The sequence below is a fragment of the Mesoplodon mirus genome (assembly GCF_964341445.2).
Source record: "Mesoplodon mirus genome assembly, chromosome: 5".
In the NCBI taxonomy this organism is placed as follows: domain Eukaryota; kingdom Metazoa; phylum Chordata; class Mammalia; order Artiodactyla; family Ziphiidae; genus Mesoplodon; species Mesoplodon mirus.
The window spans coordinates 180560420-180576316 of NC_138980.1; the positions used below are offsets into that span (position 1 = coordinate 180560420).

General features: G+C 46.2%; 1 protein-coding gene across 1 annotated transcript in view; it reads right to left on the reverse strand.

The window, feature by feature from the left end:
- ICE1 (interactor of little elongation complex ELL subunit 1) overlaps nucleotides 1-15897 on the reverse strand; it is a 534975-nt gene that overhangs the window by 120590 nt on the left and 398488 nt on the right. The gene's annotated exons all lie outside the window — the stretch shown is intronic.

The following is a 15897-nucleotide window of genomic DNA, read 5'->3' on the forward strand; positions in this document are numbered from 1 at the left end:
GTCTTTGTGTGGCGAACCAGAGGGAGAGGCATGGCCACACCAGGCTGGTGCTGCTGGGCAGATAGCCCTCCCAGTGGGATTGCGGCTGTTAACTGTGGTTCAGCGTTGCTTGGAACAAATGGGAATTTTGCATTAAAGATTCTCCAAGGAGTAATTTTCCTAAATGGTAACCAATGAAAATGTCTTCAAGGAAAGATGATGTTAGCTCTTGTTTTTCTATTGAGTGAACTGTGAATTCTGTATCCATGCATAATCACATTTGCATCTCACTAACACAGTTAAAATGTTTTGATAACAATTATTTTTAAAGAAGACTTTGTTTTGTATTTATTGTAGTAGGTGTGTGTGGGAGAGAGAGAGTAAGAGAGATAGTGTATAGGAAAGGAAAAGACACCTAAGTGAAATGCTTATGAAGCTGCGTGTTTTGCATTCCAAGCTGGTGGCACCTTTCTGTGAAAAGGCCTGAGCAAGGGCAGCCCTGGAAACAAGTCTCCACAAGGGGTCTGGGGGCCGATCTCGTCTTACTGCTCACAGGATACATCACTGCACTCCCCAAGCCTGCATCTTACCTGTAGAAGAGGGAGGGGCATCCTGTCCTTGCCATGTCATCTGGTTTCTCTGAGGATCAAATAAGCCAAAGTGGGTAAAGTAATTATTTAAGTGTTTTGAAATCCATGTGCACTGGCAATGGCAAATGCATGGCTGAATGAACTGGAACTCATGAAACGCTTCTCTCTACGCTTGATGCTAAACTGTGGATTTTTAATGAGCGACCTCCTGGTGCATCTGAGGTCTTCCAATTCAACAACTCTCCAGAATGCACTGTTGGTTTTTGGGCATTTTATCGGTTTATAAAAGAGGACATTTGCTGTGCCTGGGGAGAGCAAGCCAACCCTGGCTCTCCCTCCATGAGAGTGTCTTGATTTCCTTAGAATCCAGCGGGCAGGAGTTTCCCAAGTAAATGAAATGGAACTAGTACCAACCTGTCTAATGTTTCTATGACTGTATCTCCCTAATGCCCGAACCTCTGGATATCAGTGGAAACTCGTTTTCTTGGCATTCATTGGACCAACAGAGTTTAAACCTAAGAATTTTGGTGTGTAAGTGCAGCCAGCAAGGAAGTTTCACATCAAATCAGCAAGTAACAAAAGGCCAGGTCTGCACTGCTGGTCCCAGCTTGTCTTCAACTCACACTGTTTTATCTACACATGCACCAATACACACATCCAAACATATATACACACAGCTACACACATGTACCCATACACAAGTTCAGCACAGACTCTCTGCATACCATGTGTGGCCTGTCCACTCTGCCTTTTCAACATGAGAAATAGGCCTTGTCCCCCACCCCAAGCTGTGTGGGAACTGCTTCAGCACCAGAGTAAGTGCACTGTGGTGCAGATCTCCTGGTTCAACTCTCCTCCATACATGACGATCGAAGCCTGATCTGCCTTCCATCATGTAACACGATCAGTGTAGCCGTGACAGTGGCTGATGCCAGACTCCTTACAGTCCAATCAGTAACTGACTTCACCAGCTCCTCCTTGCTTTCCTGAAACTGGAGGAGAAACTGTGTCACATGCCTCAATGACCACTGACTAAGGAGCTAGGGCCACTTTAAATAGCCAGTTTCCAATTCTGTTGAAACTGACCCACATAAAGCTATGGTTAGCTTCTCTGTGATCAGGGAATATCACACTGTCATGTTCCCTCACGGTCAGGTACGTGGTCCCTGGTCCTTTTGCTCGACTGATGGGCTGTGGATAAGTTGGCAGGTGTGATTAGAAGCTGCCATGTTGGTGTCGCCCTGACAGCTGGCGGTGGCCCCTGTGGAATGCTGTGTAATGAACATCCTTTTATAGTTAGAAGTAGCTCATAAGAGGAGGTGAAATCCCACCTGATTTGAAGGGAAAGGGTTAAATCCCTTAGCACAGTCTGTGTATTTCAACAATTAAGCCACAGCAGTAGCCTCACATGACGTTGTTGGGATTGTGTTGGGGGTTCTTATTATTCTGCTCCGATTTATGATATGTGGGGCTTCTTTTCCCCATTTCAAGCAAGTCTCTGACATCGGCTGAGTGTCCTACAATTCAGCACTTTTCGGATACTGTCTGCTTGGAGGTGGCATCAAACCCCACACGTTGAGGGCTCAGTCCTACAGGATTGCCCCCGACACTTCAGATGCCAATCACGAGTCCAGGATGCCAACTGTGATTCTGACTGGTGGTTATAGATTGGAGGCTCCGATGACTCCCTCCTTGGGTTCAATTTATGTGCTAGAACAGCTCATGGAACTCAGAGAAACAGTTTGGTTAGTAATTTACCAGATTATTAAAAAAGGATATACCCCAGGAAGAGCCAGACAGAAGAGATGCATAGGGAAGGTATGGGGAAGGGCTTGGAGCCCCCATACTCTCTTCAGGCACCACTCTCCACAGTTTCCATGTGATCACCTACCTGGACACTCTCCAAACCTTGTCCTTTTGGGTTTTTATGGAGCTTTCATTACGTAGGCCGGACTGATTAAATCATTGACCATTGGTGATGGATTCAACCTCTAGCTCCTCTCCATTCCCCAGGGGTCAGGAGGGTGGGGATGAAAGTTCCAACCCTCTAATCACTTGGTTGGGTCCCCTGACAACCAGCCCCCAGCCTTAGGTTACTTAGGGGCTTTCCAAAAGTCACCTCATTGACATACAAAAGGCACATTTAGTACTCTCATCACTTAGGCAATTCCAAGGGTTTTAGGAGCTCTGCGACAGGAACAGGATGAAGTCCAAATATAGACTCCTTATTATAAATCAAAATATCACGTTCTATTTAAAATAAGATTAAGTATTTAAACCTTTAGTCTTAGAACAAAAAAAAAAGAGAGAGAGAAGAGACTCTGAGGAAGTTTTGAAAAGATGAAATGATGTAAATTTCTTAGACCCATCATTAAGGGAAAACATTAGTTGCAGTGATTATTATTGGGATTAATATCAGATTGAGGTTCACATTTAGGGTGAATGAAGAGACAGGTCTAGGGATGTGAAAATCCCTTCATGAGCATAGATGTAAGATAAGTGAAATAAAGTTTTAAAAGCTGAGGAAACTTCATAAGAGGTTATGAGAGTCACTAAGGTATGATGACTGAGAAAAAATGAACAACCTAAAAGTTGAGAATTATGTTTTATTTGGCAGATGTAAGCCCGGGAAACAGCCTCTCAGATAGGTCTAAGGGACTGTTCTGAAGAGGTAAGGGGGGAGCCAGGATTTATAGGAGTTTTTGCAAAAACAACCCAAAAAACAAAACACAAACAAATAAAACAGGTATTTGAACATCAAAAGATGACTGCTAATTAAAGAAAATAACCAGACATCTCAAATTAATTTATTCAGTGCTTTTCTATGTAAGGGAAGATGCAAGAGTCTGGGGTCATTAGAATCACCCCTTTGATGTGCACCTCAGCTATCTGGGGCCAGTATCCTGTTTTTCTCCCTCCTGAATCCCCTCAGGGTGCACAGTTGGGGGGCGGCTACAGTGCCTGATGCCTGGATGGTCCCCACATCCTTTGTTTACTGATAAGGCAAGTGGCATTCTTCAACCACAAGTGTTAGGGTAATACTTTGGATATGATCAACTGCTGGCAGGGGTCCAAAGGAGATTTAAAGTGTGTTCACATTTCACATCATGATTTCTTCCAAACTACAGCTTTGTGAAGGGGGAACTAAAGCCAAGTGTAGAACTCATGTTTTTGGTGCGTCTCCTACCTTTATTTATTTATTTATTTATTTATTTATTTATTTTTATTTATTTATTTTTTTTGTGGTTTGCGGGCCCCTCACTGTTGTGGCCTCTCCCGTTGCAGAGCACAGGCTCCAGACGCACAGGCTCAGCGGCCATGGCTCACGGTCCCAGCCGCTCCACGGCACGTGGGATCTTCCCGGACCGGGGCACGAACCTGCGTCCCCTGCATCGGCAGGCGGATTCTCAACCACTGCGCCACCAGGGAAGCCCTCTCCTGCCTTTAGCATTTCCTTCCTGCCCCCTTCCATCAAACGAACCCTGATTTCCTTTGGAGAACTCACCCCTTTCCATGGCGTGGCATCGTGCTAGGGTAGGTCTTGATGGACAAAGACCATCCCCCCTCACCAGGTCACAATGTTGTGCAAGGATGAGCCTCCAGAGTGGTTAATTCAACATCTGCACTTGAAAGGGGCCATTGGAGGTTTCACCCTCCTTCCCCAGAACAGCACTGGTGTGAATTGCTGGCGGGGAGGGACCACGGGCCCCACTGCAGGCCCAGCAAGTAGCCCCTCGACCGACCGTGATCATGGACCTTGCTTGATAGACAGTCATGACCATAGGAAGAGAGGCAATCTGAGCCACGGCTGAGAGAAAAGCAGAGGCTGATTCTATAGTGAAAGGGAACTAGTCAGTGACTCCATTTGGGGAGAATGGGAAGAAATGGAGAGCACCAAGGAATGATGTGCGAATGTGTAGCCAGAACCCCGAGATGAGCCAAAAATGAAATTGGGGTTTGACCGCACGGCTGCGTTTGCTGCTGTAACCCTGCGGCACGAGTGGCAGGGATGGGGGCTTGAGGTGGAGCAGAACGGGCAGCTAGCCCCCCACCGGGCGGAGGTCTGGGGGCGTTTAAGGATGAGTGTGAGTCCGGAGGTTAAAACTATGGATTTCAAGTAAAAAGGGCCTGTTCCTGCTGTTGCTTGGACTCTTCTGTGTTCAGACGATGGTTGCACATGGCACAGCTCTCACCTGGCCCTCCGCCTGCACCACTCCTGCTGGGAAGTGTCCCCGTGAAAAGGTGGCAGCTCTTGTGTGCCTCAACCGAAGCAGGGGGGCAGCTGCAGGGAGATGCTCTTCCTGGCTGAGCTCTCAGGAGGGAGGGGGCTGCCTGGAGGGAACAGAATAGGAGTCACCTTGGGGCTGGCTGGGGTCTTCTGGGCCTGAGTGGGTGGCGTCCTCTCCTCCCGATGCACTGGATGTGAGTAGGCGGGTACCTTCAGGTCATTTTCTACATGTTTGGAAGATCTCACAGTTAAAATTAAAAACATGAGTGGAAGAGAAAGAAGCAAAAGCAGGGGCAAACAGGACTGAGCTCCTCAGGCTTCGAGAACTGGCTGTCTGTGGGGAGCCAGAGATCTCGGGCGCAGGGGCGACAGTGGCTGGAACATCGGGAGACGTCAGGAGGACAAAGAGCCGCAGCTGGGAGAACCAGAAAGCCAGCAGAGAGAAAGGCTGATACTTTTTTATTTTTTATTTTTTATTTTTTTTAAATGCTTGGCTTTTTATTTATTTGTTTGTTTATTTATTTTATTTTTTTTTTTTGGCTGTGTTGGGTCTTCATTTCTGTGCGAGGGCTTTCTCTAGTTGTGGCAAGCGGGGGCCACTCTTCATCACGATGCACGGGCCTCTCACTATCACAGCCTCTCTTGTTGCGGAGCACAGGCTCCAGACATGCAGGCTCAGTAGTTGTGGCTCACAGGCCTAGTTGCTCTGCAGCACGTGGGATCCTCCCAGACCAGGGCTCGAACCCGTGTCCCTTGCATTAGCAGGCAGATTCTCAACCACTGCGCCACCAGGGAAGCCCAAGGCTGATACTTTAAAAAGCACTAGTTTCTCCTCTATTTGCAAGACCTTTTAGATAATGGTTAAAATTAACAGAAAAATTTAAGTCACTGATGCATTTTGAGAAAATTTGCTTTCCAATTAACTCTGTAAGGGGATTTCCCCAGGAGGGACTCCCATAGGAGCAAAGTGAACACGTGCATCTTTGATCCCCCAAAGTGTTAGAACCAAAGGGGGCCCACCTGGCAAATCTGCCCCAAGGAATCTGCACAGGGAGGCCTCGGATGTCTGTCTGCCGAGGGCATAGTCACCAGAGGCACAGCAGTTCCCCATCCAGGTGACAGATCCCTTTGGATCCAGAGTGAGATGAGTCACTGGATGTCCCTCGGGAGCCGCAGAGAAGGAGGGCAACCAGAGCATCCCACGGCTCTGGCGGCCCCATCCCCTGCCCAGACTCAGCTGGCCAGCCTGGAATCCGCAGCACTGAGGAGGGGTCAGACAAGCACACAAGCGCTGTTTACATTACCTGGTAAGATGAAAGAGCCCTAAGACATTTATAGCTCAGACAGAGGTACTTAGTGCTGATTCATAAATATCATGTCAGCTTGGAAGGTCCATTTGTCACTCATTTGACAATTGTCATAGCTTGTTGCTAGGATCTTAGAACAAAGTGCCTGAGAAAGTTTACAAGGTTGGGAACTGAATCATGGGCATCAATAAAAAAAAAAAAAAAAAAAGCAATAACCCTGCCTTGAAGACAACTGTGGCCTGTTCTGGCACAGTCACTTATTCAGTATTTCCCCTGGAAACTCAAAAGGCCACCATCAAGCAAAGCTTGGGAAAAATTAATCATTCCTCTGCGATGCCAGGAAACCTCAAAGAATCCTTCCCTCATGGGTGCCCCGGAGTCTGATATCATTCCTTCCCCACGTCCTATGCCTCCACTCATCTCTTACCCTTACTCCCAAACTGCAGAGTTCTCATTCCCAAACTCTGAGTTCACCCAGCTGAAGGTGCCCGGGAGCCCCAGGAAAGACTCCAAGTCCCAATAAGGGACTTCCCTCTTTCAAACTCCTCCTTACACCAGAACTGCCCTATACACATTTTTCCTTCTAAATGCCTCTCAATACTTCTTCTCTAGCTGTTCCTTCAAAGGGTTGAAGCTGCATGGCCCACCACGAGTTGGCCCATGGACCACAGATGGGTCTCTGTGGATAAGGGGGCATCAAGGCAGGAGAGTCAGCCCTTAGGGGGCCGACGTGATGCAGCCAGAAGAAGAAAAGTTGTGTGTGCCCAGGTGGTCACCTGTCCACTGACAGTCAAAGCAGTGGAAGGCAGTGAGGGCTGCTCAACCACTAGGGGCAGGTGAGGGTGTTAGAAGCCAGTGTTTACCTGTCAGAATCTTCAGGCTGGCATCCAAGAGCTGCTGTTTAACCTGCAACAATACACAGTTTAAGGAGGAAATCGTTTAACCGAAGAGAAAATATAGATGAAAACCTAGCCCTCTTCAATACTTACCTTGTCCTGATGCCACACTGGTTCTGCCTTTTGGCAGGGCCGTTTGGCTCTGCCTTTATCCCTGTTCAATCACCGCGGGGACCTCAGGCCCATCCTTGTAGCTGTGTGAGCCCCGAACCTTGGCAACATCCTTGGTCCCTCTCTCCGCTCACACCTACATCCCATCCATCAGAAAGTCTCCTGATCTCCATCTGCAGAACGTGTCCAGGTTTGGCCTCTGCCTCAACCTCTAGCACCTACCACCTGGACGGCTGCCATTGCCTTTCAGTGGACCCCCCTGTCTCTGCGTCCCTGCCTTTTTGCTTTGTCTGCTTAGAGCAGCCAGAATGATTTTACCAGTTGCAGCTCTCCTCGCCCATCTCCCCACCCTCCTGCCCTGCACTCGGCTCACTCAGACACGTGAACATGGTGGTCTAGGAGGGTCCCACAGTATGGTGCCTGTGACCACTGACCCAGCTCCCACTCTCACCTCCCTGCCTCCTTGGCACTTCTCACCCTCTCTAGGCATGATTCTGCTGTCCCTCTGACCAGTGCGCTCTTCTCTGTATGCATGTATAGCTCCCTCCTCCTTCCTTCAGATTTCAGGTGTCCCTAAATAAAGAAGAGGCTTCCCTCTACAGTGGACCTGCCTTCCATCAGCCCAGCTCCCAGTGCATCTCTGCACTTCACTCCAGAGCACTCAAGACTTTGACAGGGGTCTGTGCAGGGGTCTGTGCGTGTGTGTGTGTGTGTGTGTGCACGCGCGCGCTGGCACCTATATATTCTGAGGTTGCAGGGAGGAATCTGGTCCTGGCCTCTCCTCTGGCTTCTAGTGGTTTGCTGGCAATTTTTGGCATTCCTTGGCTTGTAGTAAAATCACTCTGATACCTGCCTTCATGCTCATGGCCTTCTCCCTGAGTACATATCTCTGTGTTCCAAATTTCTTCTTCTTGTAAGGACATCCTTTTTATCCAGATCTACCCCAACGATCTCATTTTAACATAATTACATCTACAAAGACTTTATTTCCAAATAAGGTCATATTCTGATGTACTGGGGTAGGACTGAACAAATTTGAGAGGACACAACTCAGCCCATGACAGGGTGTTTTTATAATTTGCAACTTATAATCTTAACCCCCTACTAGAATGGCATGAAGTTTAGCTGCCCTGTTCACCCCTATCCATTCAGCCCCTGGAACAGAATCAAGGTCATGGTAGTGTCCAACACAAAGGAGTGAATCCAAAGGGTAAGGAGGTCACTCCCATCACCTGATCATTTCTGCTGGGATAGCTACCAATGCCAAAAAAAAAAAAAAAAAAAAAAAAAAAAAAGGATTCACAAGCATCTCTGGACTGAATATGAAACGGTTTAGATTCAAACTTTGTGATACTAAAGAAAGACATCAAGTGACTGCTCCTGTTTTTAAATTATTATTAATGTACACAGTTTCTTCTGGCTAACATCTCCACCTCAGTAATCTCCTCAGCAAAGTTGTTGATAATTCATAGGGACTTTTACAGTTGAGCATTTTATAATCACAGAAACAGTGTGATCATGGTTGGTTTCCTTGTTCCTACTCTATTTCTTGACTGTTCAAACAGCTGACATTCTCTAGGGAATCTCAGGTTCTCTTGGCGACCCCAGTCTTCTGCCAGATCTCTTTTTCCATTCACATTTTCTGGCGGTCACATTACCTATTCTTCAGCTGAATCTTGGTGCTTGAGCCCAGGTGATGAGTCATCTTTCTCTTTCTAACAGTATAAATGATTACATCTACATATCTGCATACAATGCAGGCTCATCTAATCACAAATGACTGCATCTAATCACTGCAGGTACATCCAGTTTGCCTGTAGCACCATCACAGTGTTCCAGGAAATACCTTCTTAGCAGAGTAGAGATGGGACTGGCCTCTTACAATATATTCAAAGGGAAAGATTATCCAAAAAGAACCCCCCAAAAACCCAAAACAAAAAAAAGAAAAAACAAAAAGAAACCCCAACCAAACAAGAAGTCAAGCATTTTGGTTGTGTCCAAACTCCTCTTCCAGCCCTCAGTTCTTTCAAAAGGAAAATCAGGGGCTCAGATGCTCACCAAAGTCTCTTCCAACTACGAAAATTAAAAAAAAAAAAGTCTTAATCTAGTTTTGTTCTTCATTTTAGATTACTCCATAAACAGAAATTGCCAGACAGAGGACTTTTCAGACATCTTTAAGGTTTTTTTTTCAAGTAAACACATCTACATTTCAAAACCAAACAAAAACAATCCTATGTATATCGTTAAACTTAGCTACCTCAGGTCAAGCTTAACCATTATGTAAAGGTCACCAAAGATCAGCAAATAATGAATTGTTCCAACACTGATGATTCTGTAGAGGCAGTTTATAAATTATGACTGCATTGATTCTTGCTCCCAGCCTTCTTTAGCAAAAATGTAATCATTCTGACGTGAACAGGCTTGTGAAATAAGGGTTTCATACTCAAGCACTTAGGATGCAGGTAAGAACATCATCCACAGAGTGGCAGAGTGTGAGAGAATTGGTACCTGGAGAAGCTGGCCAATCAGAATGCACACATGTTACAGAAAGGCGCTCATGAAAAGAGGACAACTGTGGGCCAAACAAAAGCTCTCTGCGTGTGAGTCTTAGCCCTGGAGCCAGTGATTTGCGAGTTCCGAGACGCAGAGGCAAACTACCCATCTGCTACTTGCAGATGCTAACCAATAAATAGACTTAAGCTTCAATTGTCAATCACTGTACCACTTTTAGAGGCATATGTGCAGAATGACACGCTTTCAGGTCATATAAGCTAGTCAAGTAGAAGATGTCCATTCCTTTTTTTGGTTACAGAATTGAGATGAAGACTTTCCCGCATAAGGGTGCTACCTTGGAAATGGAATTGAGCCTATTTCTTTCAGTGCAGTGGGTTACAGACCCTTGTTCCGTACCAGCAGACTCCTCTGCTAGGCTGTGTGTTACTGCCGTGCGCTCCACTCCGACAGGGCTCCACTCTGGGCTCCCTAAGCCCCTGTTGAGCATCCCCGCCTCTCCTGGAATGGGTATTCGAGACAAGCAGCCCAGAGTGCCACGGGGCATGGGAGGAAGAAACTCAGCATCCCCCCTTCATCACCTGCAGCACCCAGAAATGCAGGAACTGATAGGGCTTCCTGCTGGAGACCAGCGGGGAAGCTCACAGAAAACGCCTCTCTTCTACAAGGTGAGGGGACGCAGGGAAGAGACTGCTTCTTGGAAAGCAGCCCCTGGGGAAGAACACGTTTAGAGAATTGAAAACTTTTCTCTAGCACTAAGCTTTTTACCAGGGACCTTTTAGGATTTCTTCCCACTTCCCCGTGTCTGTTCCCATCTTTCCCCCATGCTCCCTCTCTATCAGGACTCACGTAGATGGATGCTCTAAAACTTAGAACATGGTGGCTCAGGCTGGGGTCGCTCAGGCTTGAGTGTTGGTCACCTGTGTTTTCACGCTGCACCTAGACAGGCCAGGCTCTCAGTAGCCTCTAAGGAAGTGCTGGCTCGTTTGGTCATCCATCTTTTAGGGCTAGCTCCACCTCCACCTCCCCGCCATCATGCCAGGTGCCCTACAATGGAGCCCTCTTGTTAGTTTCCTAGGGCTGCTGTGACAAATGACCCCAGACTTGACTTCATGGCTTAAAATCACACATGTGTATGCCCTCACAGTTCTGGAGTCCAGACGTCTGAAATCAGCATCTTGGGGAAGAACTGAGGTGTTCTTGGCAGAGCTCTGCTGCCTCTGGAGGTTCTCGGGGAGAATCTGTCCCTTGTCTCCTCCACTTTCTGGTGGCTGCAGGCATTCCTTGGCTTGTGGCTGCATCACTGGAATCTCCAAGGCCAGCCTTTTCAAATCTCTCTGTGTCCTGTCTTCACCCCCCCCCCCATTCTGTGGTCAAATCTCTCTCTGCTCCTCTCCTAGGAGACTTGGATTACAGACCTACAGATAATCCAGCAGGGTCTCCCCATCTCAGCAACATCAGTCACATCTGCAAAGTCTCTTTTGCCTTATAGAAGATGATGTTTCCAGCTGTGGGGACTAGGGCCTGATACCTTCAGGGGTCATGACTCAGCCTACCCTATCCCTCCAAAGAGAAGGATGTCTGGACTTCGAAGCAGGCGATGCACATTGAGTCCTCACTAAGAAACAGGTGGAGGGAGGCTGTGCTACCTGGCCCACAGCTGCTCAGTCCAGCAGCAGGATAATATCTGAGCTAAGAAATAAAAAATCCAGACTAATCCAAATGCAGGATCCTGGGCTCAGAGAGTGGGGCAGGCCTTAAGTAAACAACTGCTTTAATTTCCACCTGGCCTCAGGCTGCAGAGACTCTGACCACTGGGGTAGTTCCCTTTCTGCTTAAATGCTTGGAAGGGGCGCAGTTAGTAATCCCACGCTTATAAGCCAATTCTTCCCAAACAATCTGATCATACCACACCCTCCCACAGCCTACATGAACACACTGGTGCGTTCTCAGCCCCTCGGGGATGAAGTTCAAGCCGCCTACCTACCTTCCAAGCCCTTTGTGGTGTCGGGGGCAGCCTAATCCTCTCTACCTCCCCAGCAGTAGCCTCTGACCCACGTGTGAGCGTTTAGAACTCCGGACATGGACACGCCTTGCTATTCACGGCCTCCTGCCCCCTGCGGGCCCGGGCGGCAGGCACGGGGCGCTTGCTGGCTGTGGCAGAAGTCACCCTTCTCTCTCTTTACGACATCTGCCACTGTGATGTGGATGTCCACCTTGTTCTTTGGGCCTTTTTGTTTCATCCGTTTTGAGGCTCTATTATTAGGTGTGTACACATTTATAAGCATGTCTCTTCTTTTTTTTTTTTTTTTTTTTTTTTTTTTGCGGTATGCGGGCCTCTCACTGTTGTGGCCTCCCCCGTTGCGGAGCACAGGCTCCGGACGCGCAGGCCCAGCGGCCATGGCTCACGGGCCCAGCCGCTCCGCGGCATATGGGATCCTCCCAGACCGGGGCACGAACCCGTATCCCCTGCATCGGCAGGCGGACTCTCAACCACTGCGCCACCAGGGAGGCCCAGCATGTCTCTTCTTATCCTTCCTCTTCTGCTGACGTGCTACCTTCTTTACCCTGAGTGCTTCCTGCCTGAGAGTTTGACACTAGCATAGCTGCCTCTGCTGTGGCATAATTGTACTAGTATTTTCTTTGTACTGTTTTTTTTTTCCCTTTTTTCTTCTTGCAGGTTTTACGCAACTTTTTGATTTTATAGCTACGCCACGTGTAACAGCCTATAGCCAGATTTTCTAAGTTAAAAATGATCTCTGACAGCTTCTGTCTAGTTATAGAGAGTTTCCATTGTGTTGGGTACTCATATTTCCTGAATTCATGTCATGCAAGTAAGCCCTTCATGATTTTTGCCTCCCTTCAGACCTCTTTAATATTATGTAATAATAATATAATTAAATTGATAATTAAAGCAATAAAAAATGATATTAAAATTGACTCAATATTTAAAAATTTAAATAGGTGCTACCTACTTAAGTCCTAATTACCTGTCCTAATTAATAATATCAATATCTATGAGGTCATAGGTTTAATAAAATACATGTGTGTGTATGTGTCTGTGTCCTAAAATATATTAAAGTACATTCGAAAGCATTGGAATTAAAATGGTTCTTCACACACTCCTTGGAATCTTCTAGAATACCTCCGGGATGCATACCTTTGTCTCAGAAGCTCTAGAAAATTAATAATCATTTATTTTCTAAAATAAATAGCTATTTTCTAAAATAAATAACTATTTACATGAAGTTTAGTTAGATCAGCAAAGACTTTGAGGACTTTTATAACACTAAATACAGGGTAACAAAATTAACAGGTAAGGGCATCTGGGGAAAAGAACAATGAGCATAAAAAGCAGTGAAACCAGGGCTATGAAATGACAGTGAGTCGTGGTCTGCAAGACGTAAGTCCCTGATTTTATTTGGTAGAAAAATTAGCAGGACAAGACCATGCATGTTTACTAGTTACCGTGCCCATAAAAATAAAAAAAAATAAGTCAGATGTTCAGAAAGCCTACGCATGTTCCAGTAACTGAGAGGTGATTTCTCCCTGGTGCCTGGGGGTAGGGACCTGTGTGATGCCTCCGGGGGCAAAGGCATAGCATGTCCCCTGCAGCGGGACCAGAGCAATGTGTCTGCAGGTGAGGAAGCAACAAGCAAGATGCAAGAATGCTGCTCTGCCCTTTTCTCCTGGTGCCGCTGAACCAAGGTGGGAAGGAGGGGACCGTAGGCCGGAGGGGCTGCTCTGAGGAAGGAAAGCCTCCATTAATAACATTTCTGTCACCTGAGCTTCTAACGTGGCCGTGAGTGGCAAAAAGCTCAAAGTTATATTACTTGAAAGGTACCTGGAGCGCGGCTGTTCTATTTTACTAAATTCAGAGTGAGTCAGGCTAGCTCAGTCCCCTTTATTATGCTTTTACACACACTGTCACACACACCACACACAATACACTCATGCACACACATGCATACAAATCTATGAACACACTCTCACGTATGTGTACATGCTTACACCACCCTCACACATACCCACACCCACAGTACACACACATACACAGCACAATTTACTTTTTAAAATGTAAGTTGCTTGTGTGTGTGTGTGTGTGTGTGTGTGTTTATCTTGACTTGTTTGCCTTTAAGCTCTGTCTTGGGGACACTCTGTGCTGCCTTTATTCAGCACCTGGTTCTCACCAACTCAGCTCCAGATTTGCTGTGTTTTGTTCCAGGCGGGGTCTTGGCCTGAGGGTCACATGGGTTGGGACGTGAGACCCCCTCCAGTGATGAAGAAGCCGTCCGGGGAGACGGTGGGTGGACTTGCTTGTAATGCCTTCCGTCTTCCACTTATCACCCGTATGACCTCGAGTTAGCTACTCAAAAATAATTTGATTTTACTGTATTGTCAATGAAGACACTAATACTATTTTATACAACTTGGGTTCCTGTTTATAAACACTTAACATTTTGCCTGGCTCACGGAGGTCTGTTATTAAATACATTATTAACAATTTAAGATTCCTCGGATAATTTCTGTGGCCTAAACATCAAAACAAAATAAAGACTACTGTCCAAACTAGGGAAGAATATCTGGATGATGCATTCTGTTAGTTCTTTATTTCCCAAAGGGTTTGGGGACAGTTTTTCTTCAGATATTTTAGAGATTTTTGACATTTTCTACTCTCATATTCTGAGTAGATGGCACAATTACTCTCTACCTTGAAGGAAACTCACATGGTACACTTTACCCGTAAACTGTTTGATTGATTTTCATCATATTTCAGAGTGTGGAGAACATGGATGCATCCAGGGAGTGGTTGATCACTTGAGTTATCTCAAATCTGTTAAGCAAAGCCTGACGGTGTCGGTCAGAGAGAAGCATCAGGGGTAGAGGAAGGGCATTAGCTAAGGAATGTCTAATTTTTTGACTTTAAATAAGCAATTTGAAATATGCAGTGATTACAAATTAACACGCATTATGATGATAATTTCCAATCCTTTAGCTGAATATATTTGAGATATTGCTACCACTATGGTGTATGTGTCTGTTTAAAAGGAGTTTTTTCTCTTTCCCATTAAACATCAGTTGGTATAAGTGATGGGGGGATGGATGGGTGAAATGTAAAGTGTGATTAAACACCAAGATTTGGCTTTAACTGCCACCCCCCAGCTTGGCCACAGAAAATCAAACCAAACCCACTCCGGGAATCCTTGTGTATTAAGGAGACACTCCAGCCTCCAGGGGCTGACGTGGTCAAATCTGTCACATTGAGGGACTTTAAGGTTGTTGCCCAGGAAAGAATAAGTCTTGGGGTTTTCCAGGGCAGGATATGTGGGTTGAATGGCTTTTTATTTGATTTTTTCTTAATTTCCTGAATATGTAAGCAACAGTTGTGAGCCCTGAAGGCCCGGGGTTGGGGGGAGAGCTGCGGTCATGCACATACGCTCTCAGGGAATTACAGAATGGAGAGAAGCTGGACGGTTCAGGGAGGCCATGTGTGGAGCTGAGCTGGGTTCCATGTCTGGGAGAGAGGGAAGGATGGGTTGGCTCCATGCTGAGGGCCTAGAGGCCACTTGACATGTCATGTGCAGGTGGATGGAAAATGCTTTCCCTTTGCAGGCAGGGCTGGCCTTACACTGGGAGACCTCTTGTTCTGCAGTTCAAACTAGGAAGGGAGGGCCTTGAGGGGCTCAGGTGTGGATGTGGGATGATTTAAGAAAGACTCCATTACTGTGTGATTTAGCATTCCCAATCCTGGGCATATATTCAGACAAAACTCTAATTCAAAAAGATACACGTACACCTATTTTCATTGCAGCACTCTTTACAGTAGCCAAGACATAGAAACAACCTAAATGGCCATCAACAAAGAAACGGATAAAGAAGATGTGGTACATATATACAATGGAATACTACACAACCATGTAAAAGAATGAAATAATGCCATTTGCAGCAATATGGATGGACCTAGAGATGACCATACTAAGTGAAGTCAGACAGAGAAAGACAAATACATGATATTGTTTACATGTGGAATCTAAAGTATGACACAAATGAACTTATCTATGAAACAGAACCAGACTCACAGACATAGAGAACGGACTTGTGGTTGCCAAGGGAGAGGGGAATGGGGGAGGGTTAGATTGGGAGGCTGGAGTTAGCAGATGTAAGCTTTCATATATAAAATGGATAAATAACAAGTTCTTACTGTATAGCACAGGGAAATATATTCAATATCCTATGATAAACTGAAGTGGAAAATAATATTAAAAAATGTATCT